This window comes from Ovis aries, chromosome 5, assembly GCF_016772045.2.
Source record: "Ovis aries strain OAR_USU_Benz2616 breed Rambouillet chromosome 5, ARS-UI_Ramb_v3.0, whole genome shotgun sequence".
Classification (NCBI taxonomy): Eukaryota; Metazoa; Chordata; class Mammalia; order Artiodactyla; family Bovidae; genus Ovis; species Ovis aries.
In genome coordinates this window covers 39,959,143-39,970,547 of record NC_056058.1, presented here as the reverse complement: position 1 = coordinate 39,970,547, position 11,405 = coordinate 39,959,143, and the positions used below count along the sequence as shown (strand labels likewise).

General features: G+C 37.6%; 1 pseudogene; it reads right to left on the bottom strand.

The window, feature by feature from the left end:
* Positions 1–6,211: 6,211 nt before the first annotated feature.
* Positions 6,212–7,115, bottom strand: LOC114114948 (heterogeneous nuclear ribonucleoproteins A2/B1-like; annotated as a pseudogene).
* Positions 7,116–11,405: the final 4,290 nt, after the last annotated feature.

The window sequence follows — 11,405 nt, the reverse complement described above, 5'->3', positions numbered from 1 at the left end:
CACAGAGAGTTCCAAATAGGATAAACCCAAGGCAAAACACCCCAAGACACATATTAATCAACTTAACAAAGATCAAACACAAAGAACAAATATTAAAAGCAGCAAGGGAAAAACAACAAATAACACACAAAGGGATTCCCATAAGGATAACAGCTGATCTTTCAATAGAAACTCTTCAGGCCAGGAGGGAATGGCAAGACATACTTAAAGTGATTAAAGACAATAACCTACAGCCCAGATTACTGTACCCAGCAAGGATCTCATTCAGATTTGAAGGAGAAATCAAAAGCTCTACAGACAAGCAAAAGCTGAGAGAATTCAGCACCACCAAACCAGCTCTCCAACAAATTCTAAAGGATATTCTCTAGACAGGAAACACAAAAGGGTGTATAAACCCGAACCCAAAACAATAAAGTAAATGGTAACGGGACCGTACTTATCAATAATTACCTTAAATGTAAATGGGTTGAACGCCCCAACCAAAAGGCAAAGACTGGCCGAATGGATACAAAACAAGACCCCTCTATATGCTGCTTACAAGAGACCCACCTCAAAACAAGGGACACATACAGACTGAAAGTGAAGGGCTGGAAAAGATATACCATGCAAATAGAGACCAAAAGAAAGCAGGAGTGGCAATACTCATATCCGATAAAATAGACTTTAAAACAAAGGCTGTGAAAAGAGACAAAGAAGGCCACTACATAATGATCAAAGGATCAATCCAAGAAGAAGATATAACAATTATAAATATATATGCACCCAATATAGGAGCACCGCAATATGTAAGACAAATGCTAACAAGTATGAAAGGGGAAATCAATAATAACACAATAATAGTGGGAGACTTTAATACCCCACTCACACCTATGGACAGATAACTAAACAGAAAATTAACAAAGAAATGCAAACTTTAAATGATACATTAGACCAGTTAGACCTAATTGATATCTATAGGACATTTCACCCCAAAACAATGAATTTCACCTTTTTTTCAAGTGCTCATGGCCTTCTCCAGGATAGATCACATCCTGGGCCATAAATCTAAACTTGATAAATTCAAAAAAATCGAAATCATTCCAAGCATCTTTTCTGACCATAATGCATTAAGATTATATCTCAATTACAGGAGAAAAACTATTAAAAATTCCAACATATGGAGGTTGAACAACACACTTCTGAATAACCAACAAATCACAGAAGAAATCAAAAAAGAAATCAAAATATGCATAGAAACTAATGAAAATGAAAACACAACCCAAAACCTGTGGGACACTATAAAAGCAGTGCTAAGAGGAAAGTTCATAGCAATACAGGCATACCTCAAGAAACAAGAAAAAAGCCAAATAAATAACCTAACTCTACACCTAAAGCAATAGAAAAGGAAGAATTGGAGAACCCCAGAGTGAGTAGAAGGAAAGAAATCTTAAAAATTAGGGCAGAAATAAATGCGAAAGAAACAAAAGAGACCATAGCAAAAATCAACAAAGCCAAAAGCTGGTTCTTTGAAAGGATAAATAAAATTGACAAACCATTAGCCAGACTCATCAAGAAGCAAAGAGAGAAAAATCAAATCAATAAAATTAGAAATGAAAATGGAGAGATCACAACAGACAACACAGAAATAGAAAGGATCATAAGAGACTACTATCAGCAGTTGTATGCCAATAAAATGGACAACGTGGAAGAAATGGACAAGTTCTTAGAAAAGTACAATTTTCCAAAACTGAACCAGGAAGAAATAGAAAATCTTAACAGACCCATCACAAGCACGGAAATTGAAACTGTAATCAGAAATCTTCCAGCAAACAAAAGCCCAGGTCCAGACGGCTTCACAGCTGAATTCTACCAAAAATTTCGAGAAGAGCTAACACCTATCCTACTCAAACTCTTCCAGAAAATTGCAGAGGAAGGGAAACTTCCAAACTCTTTCTATGAGGCCACCATCACCCTAATACCAAAACCTGACAAAGATGTCAAAAAAAGGAAAACTACAGGCCAATATCACTGATGAACATAGATGCAAAAATCCTCAACAAAATTCTAGCAGTCAGAATCCAACAACACATTAAAAAGATTATACACCATGACCAAGTGGGCTTTATCCCAGGATGCAAGGATTCTTCAATATCCGCAAATCAATCAATGTAATTCACCACATTAACAAATTGAAAAATAAAAACCATATGGTTATCTCAATAGATGCAGAGAAGGCCTTTGACAAAATTCAACATCCATTTATGATAAAAACTCTCCAGAAAGCAGGAATAGAAGGAACATACCTCAACATAATAAAAGCTATCTATGACAAACCCACAGCAAACATTATCCTCAATGGTGAAAAATTGAAAGCATTTCCCCTAAAGTCAGGAACAAGACAAGGGTGTCCACTTTCACCGCTACTATTCAACATAGTTCTGGAAATTTTGGCCACAGCAATCAGAGCAGAAAAAGAAATAAAAGGAATCCAAATTGGGAAAGAAGAAGTAAAACTTTCACTGTTTGCAGATGACATGATCCTCTACATAGAAAACCCTAAAGACTCCACCAGAAAATTACTGGAGCTAATCAATGAATACAGTAAAGTTGCAGGATATAAAATCAACACACAGAAATCCCTTGCATTCCTATACACGAATAATGAGAAAGTAGAAAAGGAAATTAAGGAAACAATTCCATTCACCATTGCAACAAAAAGAATAAAATACTTAGGAATATATCTACCTAAAGAAACTAAAGACCTATACATAGAAAACTATAAAACACTGATGAAAGAAATCAAAGAGGACACTAATAGATGGAGAAATATATCATGTTCATGGATAGGAAGAATCAATATAGTGAAAATGAGGATACTACCCAAAGCAATGTACAAATTCAGTGCAATCCCTATAAAGCTACCAGCCACATTTTTCACAGAACTAGAACAAATAATTTCAAGATTTGTATGGAAATACAAAAAACCTCGAATAGCCAAAGCAATCTTGAGAAAGAAGAATGGAACTGGAGGAATCAACTTGCTTGACTTCAGGCTCTACTACAAAGCCACAGTCATCAAAACAGTATGGTACTGGCACAAAGACAGACATGTAGATCAATGGAACAAAATAGAAAGCCCAGAGATAAATCCACACACATATGGACACCTTATCTTTGACAAAGGAGGCAAGAATATACAATGGAGTAAAGACAATCTCTTTAACAAGTGGTGCTGGGAAAACTGGTTAAATACTTGTAAAAGAATGAAACTAGATCACTTTCTAACACCGCACACAAAAATAAACTCAAAATGGATTAAAGATCTAAATGTAAGACCAGAAACTATAAAACTCCTAGAGGAGAACATAGGCAAAACACTCTCAGACATAAATCACAGCAGGATCCTCTATGATCCACCTCCCAGAATTCTGGAAATAAAAGCAAAAATAAGCAAATGGGATCTAATTAAAATTAAAAGCTTCTGCACAACAAAGGAAAATATAAGCAAGGTGAAAAGACAGTCTTCTGAATGGGAGAAAATAATAGCAAATGAAGCAACTGACAAACAACTAATCTCAAAAATATACAAGCAACTTATGCAGCTCAATTCCACAAAAATAAACGACCCAATCAAAAAATGGGCCAAAGAACTAAATAGACATTTCTCCAAAGAAGACATAGGAATGGCTAACAAACACATGAAAAGATGCTCAACATCACTCATTATTAGAGAAATGCAAATCAAAACCACAATGAGGTACCACGTCGCACCAGTCAGAATGTCTGCGATCCAAAAATCTGCAAGCAATAAATGCTGGAGAGGGTGTGGAGAAAAGGGAACCCTCCTACACTGTTGGTGGGAATGCAAACTAGTACAGCCACTATGGAGAACAGTGTGGAGATTCCTTAAAAAGTTGCAAATAGAACTACCTTATGACCCAGCAATCCCACTGCTGGGCATACACACTGAGGAAACCAGAACTGAAAGAGACACATGTACCCAATGTTCATCGCAGCACTGTTTATAATAGCCAGGACATGGAAACAACCTAGATGTCCATCAGCAGATGAATGGATAAGAAAGCTGTGGTACATATACACAATGGAGTATTACTCAGCTGTTAAAAAGAATTCATTTGAATCAGTTCTGATGAGATGGATGAAACTGGAGCCGATTATACAGAGTGAAGTAAGCCAGAAAGAAAAACACCAATACAGTATACTAACACATATATATGGAATTTAGAAAGATGTCAATGACGACCCTGTATGCAAGACAGCAAAAAAGACACAGATGTGTATAGTGGACTTTTGGACTCAGAGGGAGAGGAAGAGGGTGGGATGATTTGGGAGAATGGCATTCCAACATGTATACTATTATGTAAGAATCGAATCGCCAGTCTATATCTGACGCAGGATACAGCATGCTTGGGGCTGGTGCATGGGAATGACCCAGAGAGATGTTATGGGGAGGGAGGTGGGAGGGGGGTTCATGTTTGGGAACGCATGTAAGAAAGATTTTAAAATAAAAAATAAAATTAAAAAAAATAAAGTAGTGCTAATCAAAACTGGAATGAGATCACCTCACATCTGTCAGTGTGGCCATCATTAAAAAGTCTACAAATAATGATAGAGAGGATGTGCAGAAAAAGGAACCCTCTTTCACTGTTGGTGGAAATGTAAACTGATTCAGCCACTACAGAAGATAGTATGGAGATTCCTTAAATAACTAGGAACAAAACCACCATATGACCCAGCAATCCCATTACTATGCATATACCCTGAGGAAGCCAAGATTGAAAAGGACACATGTACCGCAATGTTCATTGCAGCATTGTTTACAATAGCTAGAACATGGAAACAGCCTGGACGTCTATCGATAGATGTAGGGATAAAGAAACTGTGGTACATATACACAATAGAATATTCCTCAGCCATAAAAAGGAATGCATTTCATTTGAGTCAGCTCTAACCAGATGGATGAATCTCAAGCCTATTATACACAGTGAAGTAATACAGAAAGAGAAAGATAAATATTGTATATTAATGCATATATATGGAATCTAGAAAGATGGTACTAATGAATTTATTTATTTGCAGGGCAACAGTGAAGAAACAGACATAGGGAACAGACTTATGGACACGGGTGGGGGGAGGATAGGGTGGGATGTATGGAGAGAGTAACATGGAAACATGTGTTACCATATGTAAATTAGATAACCATAATTTTCTGTATGACTCAGGGAACTCAAACAGGGGCTCTGTATCAACCTAGAGGAGTGGGATGTGGGGGGAGATGGGAGGGAGGTTCAAGTGGCAGGGAACATATATACACTTATGGCTGATTCATGTTGATGTTTGACAGAAAATCCTGTTAATTTCTGTAAAGCAATCATTCTTCAATTAAAAAAATACATTCAGTTCTAAGATAAACATAAAAGAAGTAATGTACATGAAGGCCATACTTAACACTGAAAGTTAAGGATTATCATAATAAAAATGTTACAGTATGAGATAAATGCTATAAAGTTCTATAGTAATCAGTTTACAATACATATAAATCATATTGTGCTGCATATTTAAATATATGGTGCTGTATGTCAATGATCTCAGAAAGTGAAGAAATATTTATTAAAAAGAAAGAATAAAAATGCAAAAACATCACTGAAAGAACAAATAGCTGTTTTCCTTTAGAGGTCTTTATTAAATCATAAATGTACAACAACTTCTTAATACTACAAGACATTTCAGTTTTTAAAAACAGAAACTTTGTGAGAAAAAATCTTGAAAACAGGTTCACATGTCACTGGACACTAAGAAAATTAATGTTATCAAAGAAGGGATGCTTCTATCCTCTTGAAAGAAACAAAAAGTTGGGAACTGTCTCAAAAGCAATTTTTTTCATTCTTTCCTCCATAGTAAGGTGATGTTCTTAAGCAAACCAATCCATTCACAAATGACTGTCTGCATCTGTTCTGGTGTCTTCTGCTACATCACTGCCACAGTCATGGCATGACTGAGAAGAGTTTTCTTAAAGTCATTAATTATTTGGATAACTTAAAGCTGCCCTATTACCTCTGGGCTCTTATCCTCTCCTCTTTATACAGTCAGAAAGTGAAAGTGAAGTCACTCAGTCGTGCCCAACTCTGTGACCCCATGGACAGTAGCCTGCACCAAGCTCCTCTTTCATCCATGGGATTTTCCAGTCAAGAGTACTGGAGTGGGTTGCCATTTATACAGTCCACATAAAATAGGAAGCTAAAGATCCTCTTGTCAATCCATATCCAAGTCTTCCACCACCATAAACTCCTTTTCTTCCTCCATAACCAGGGCTAACCCCCAAATTGCCACTTCCTGGTCATCCTCCACACCTATTATAACCATGACCAAGTCCACTGACCACTTCTCAATCCATCAGATCGTCCTCCAAAGCTACTTCGTTGTCCTGACCCTGGTCCAACATTTCCATCATCACCAGGAGAATCTCCCAAACCAGCTTTGTCTCCCCTTCCACTTCTAGAACTCTGGACTTGTTGCCTTTTAGGTCGAGAAAAGGCCTTTCTTACTTCTGCATGATGGCCGTTGATGGTATGGTTTTTCTGCAACACAATCTTATCCACGGGATCATGGTCATCAAAAGTCACAAATGCAAAGCCTCTTTTTCTTCCAGACTCTCTATCAGTAATTATCTCAATGGCATCGATTTTTCCATATTTCTCAAAGTAATCTCTAAGATGATGTTCCTCAGTATCTTCAATTCCACCAACAAACAGCTTCTTCACAGTTAGGAAAGCCCCTTGCTGTCCAGATTCCTCTCTTGGGATAGCGCGTTTGGGGGCAATTGTTTTCCCATCAATAGAATGAGGTCTGGCGGCCATGGCAGCATCCACTTCAGCCATGGATAAAAAGGTGACAAAACCAAACCCTCTTGATCTTTTGCTTGCAGGGTCCCTTATGATCTTACAGCTTGTAAGCGTTCCCCACTGCTTGTAGTAGTTCCTCAGACTTTCTTCTGTGGTTTCAGAGCTCAAGCCACCAATAAAGAGTTTACGGAATTGTTTTTGTTCCTTCTTCTTCCTCCAAGAATTAACAGTTTGGAAACTTTGCTCGCTCTCGGATTCCATCACTCCAGCCATTTTCCTGGTGAGGAAAGGTGAGGGAGATGAGGGAGGTCGCTGGGAAAGCTCAGCAACCTGACTGTTCACAATGCTGAGGTAACAAGAAACTAGAACCTAACTCACCCCAGATCTGAGGGGAGAACAGCCACTGCTCCAGGAACACCTCCTAAGAGCACCTTCACAATCACCTGGTGCCACTCTTTAAAATTCTTGAGCACCTTTCAATTTTCCTGCAAAAACATCATTTACATGAATGATTTTTCCTGATTCAGGAATCCAAATTAATATTACACTTTCTATTATGGTGGACTGCAATCATATCTTTTCAAATCATTTTTCTCTGTGTAATCTATTTTAAGACTCATGTTGATGTATGGCAAAACCAATACAATATTGTAAAGCAATTAACCCCCAATTAAAATAAATAAATTTATATTAAAAAATAAAAATGCACACAAAGAAAAAAAAAGACTCCAGCCACAATAATCTCTTTAAGATGTAAAGCTAATCAGTGTACCCTTTCTTTTAAATTTCTGTCCACATTGGTATTTTTAAGGGGAGAAAAAAAATAAAATTCCATTCCTGCTGTTCTGCCATAATTATTAACACTGCCTCTTAAAACACTCAAGATGTTTGAGTCTGGAGGGAAAGTTACTTGATCCTCTCATTTACAGAACACCTAGTATTATGACAAGTTGCAGACTAAAACCCAGGATTCATAATTCCACTTAACAAAGTTACTGCCCCAATTTATTTTAATCCTGATGAGATAAAAGTGTTAGTAGACTAAAGAATGTCTACTCTAGTGCAAGGTATGAATAAGGATTCTGACAATCAGTAAGGCCAATGCAGAGATAGGAGACATAGGGCAAGAGCAGAAAGGCAAAAGGAAGGGAGAATTAACTACAATTTCAGATGATGAGATTATGGGAAGTCTGACTCCTGATATCTGAGCAAAGAAAAAAAAGGATGGGGGTAGAGTTCCCTGGGGGTCCAGTGTTTAGGACTCATCACTTTTACTGCTGTGGCCTGGATTCAATCCCTGGTTGGGGAACTAAGATACCAAAACATAAAGGGAAGAAAGGAAAACTGAGAAAAAAACATTGTGATTAAGGAATTTTAAGAGAGAGAGAACAATTTATGCAACACAGGGATAAACACTACTTTGCTTTCCAGGGATGTTGATTTTAAAAACTGAAATGTTGGGGCTTGCCTGGTGTCCAGGGTTTATGAATACTCTTGCCAATGCAGGGGACACAGGTTTGATCCATAGCCTGGGAAGATTCCTCACACCATTAAGCAACTGAGCCCACACCCTAGAGCCCTTGAGCTACAATGACTGAATCCCATATACCTTAGAGCCCATGCTCTGCAACAAGAAAAGCACATGCAGTGCAACTGGAGCAAGCCTGAAAGTAATGAAGACTCAGCACAGTCATAAATAAAAATTAAAATCTAAAATCTGGACTGTTATCCCAAGAAAGTTTCATATACAAAGGTATGTAAAACCATGAATCATAATTAAAAGTTAAAAAACTAAAATCTGGGCTATTATCCCAAGAAAGTTTCATATACAAAGGCATATAAAACTATTTCCTAATACTGCTGCTGCTAAATCTCTTCAGTCATGTCTGACTCTTTGCCACCCCATAGAAGGCAGCCCACCAGGCTCCCCAGTCCCTGGGATTCTCCAGGCAAGAACACTGGAGTGGGTTGCCATTTCCTTCTCCAATGCAGGAAAGTGAAAATTGAAAGTGAAGTTGCTCAGTCGTGTCCGACTCTTAGCGACCCCATGGACAGCAGCCTACTAGGCTCCTCTGTCCATGGGATTTTCCAGGCAAGAGTACTGGAGTGGGTTGCCATTGCCTTCTCCACCTTCTTAATACTAACATCAAGGAAATAACTTCAATAAGGTAACTTCTTGTTTTAAGAGTAAAATCTGCTAACTTAAGAAGAGATTTTACCAAAGAAAAAAGGATACAAAAGGACATTCTTGCCATCAATAAAAATGCCACACTTACCAGAACAGTCTGATTTGTGAATACTTGTTCTCCCAATTCCAAGAGCTGTCCTGTGACCCACACCTGAGATGAAGGCAACCAGTAGCTTGCTGGAGATAGTAGTGACTTCTGCCTCTGATTACCCTTTTATAGACTAACAGAGTGGATAATCCAATCGGTAGATAACCCAGACACACCCTATTTTAGATTAATGAGATTGAAGAGATTCTAAAAGAAAAAATATGGGGCTACTGATATTTGCATAATGTCCTAGATGAAAAAAATGCAATATGTTTGTACCTGGGGAGTGTTACTTAGAGTTTATGTCAACATTTTGTTTCCTTTTTCTCCCACTATGGAATACATTCTGCAAAAATAAGAATGGAATTTTCTTAATATAAAACTTTTCAGATAAGATATGCTTTCATAGGAAAAAATACAGACTGTTTAATGTTTTTCAATAAAAAATGTCAAAAAACTTATTGACAACCACTACAACAAAATTAGTGTTTTGGGCATTTACATTTCACCTAATTACTGAAATTTGAAATGATCACAACCGTCTGGCTTTTTCCTTACCCTTTGACCTAAATAGTCTCTTTACTCTTTTCACTTCACTTTTATCATTCCAGGATTCCCTACTCAATTTGTTAATCCTAATCTGTATCTTGTCACCCTGCTTATTTAACTTATATGCAGAGTACATTATGAGAAACCCTGGACTGGAAGAAACACAAGCTGAAATCAAGATTGCCGGGAGAAATATCAATAACCTCAGATATGCAGATGACACCACCCTTATGGCAGAAAGTGAAGAGGAACTAAAAAGTCTCTTGATGAAAGTAAAAGAGGAGAGTGAAAAAGTTGGTTTAAAGCTCAACATTCAGAAAATGAAGATCATGGCATCTGGTCCCATCACCTCGTGGGAAATAGATGGGGAAACAGTGGAAACAGTGTCAGACTTTATTTTTGTGGGCTCCAAAATCACTGCAGATGGTGATTTCAGCCATGAAATTAAAAGATGCTTACTCCTTGGAAGAAAAGTTATGGCCAACCTAGATAGTATATTCAAAAGCAGAGACATTACTTTGCAGACTAAGGTCCGTCTAGTCAAGGCTGTGGTTTTTCCAGTGGTCATGTATGGATGTGAGAGTTGGACTGTGAAGAAGGCTGAGCACTGAAAAATTGATGCTTTTGAACTGTGGTGTTGGAGAAGACTCTTGAGAGTCCCTTGGACTGCATGGAGATCCAACCAGTCCATTCTGAAGGAGATCAGCCCTGGGATTTCTTTGGAAGGAATGATGCTAAAGCTGAAACTCCAGTACTTTGGCCACCTCATGCAAAGAGTTGACTCATTGGAAAAGACTCTGATGCTGGGAGGGATTGGGGGCAGGAGAAGAAGGGGATGACCGAGGATGAGATGGCTGGATGGCATCACTGACTTGATGGACGCGAGTCTGAGTGAACTCCTGAAGTCGGTGATGGACAGGGAGGCCTGGAGTGCTGCGATTCATGGGGTTGTAAAGAGTCGGACATGACTGAGCAACTGAACTGAACTGAACTGAATCATATGCAAATCTGGGTGTTATTACATTTGTGATTAAATTATGAATCTTTCACTTAATAGTCTAATACACTTAAAGTCTAATATTTTCACCTCCTTTGCCGAAGTCTAAAACCTTAGAACACTTTCAATTCCATTACACTTTCCTGAGTGTTTTACTATTTCTACAATGCATTTTAATTCTATCTATGTTTTAATTTCCATGGGATGTTATCTGTCACTGTTGTTTAGTCAGTAAGTCATGTCTGACTCTTTACCAGAGATTTAACTAGTTCTTTATAAAACAAAATTAAATTATATTTATTTCCTAATCATTGCTTCCTTTCCTCCTCATTCCATTCTGCATTCCTAATTTTCAATCTGGGATTATTTTCCTTGGACTTGATATCTCACTCTAGTATTTTGTCTACTTCAAAGCTGTAAACAATGAAATATTTCACTTTCAGTTTTTAAAGACATCTTTACTTGGGGCAACACAGATGCTTGATATAGAATTCTGGTTTGATATGATAATTATCACACTTTAAAAATAGTGTTCTGTTAGTACTTATCTTATTTTGTTTCAATATCAGTGTCAAAAATTAAGCTTTTTCTTGCATGTTTGGCTTCTGTATTCTCTACGGATTCATTAGGTTAATTTTGGCTTTTAGACCATAGGATAGCTTGTCATTGTTTCTTCTGCATATACTTGTGTTAGCTAATGTTGAGTTACTGCAAATGTAGGTGGATGCCTTTCACCAATAT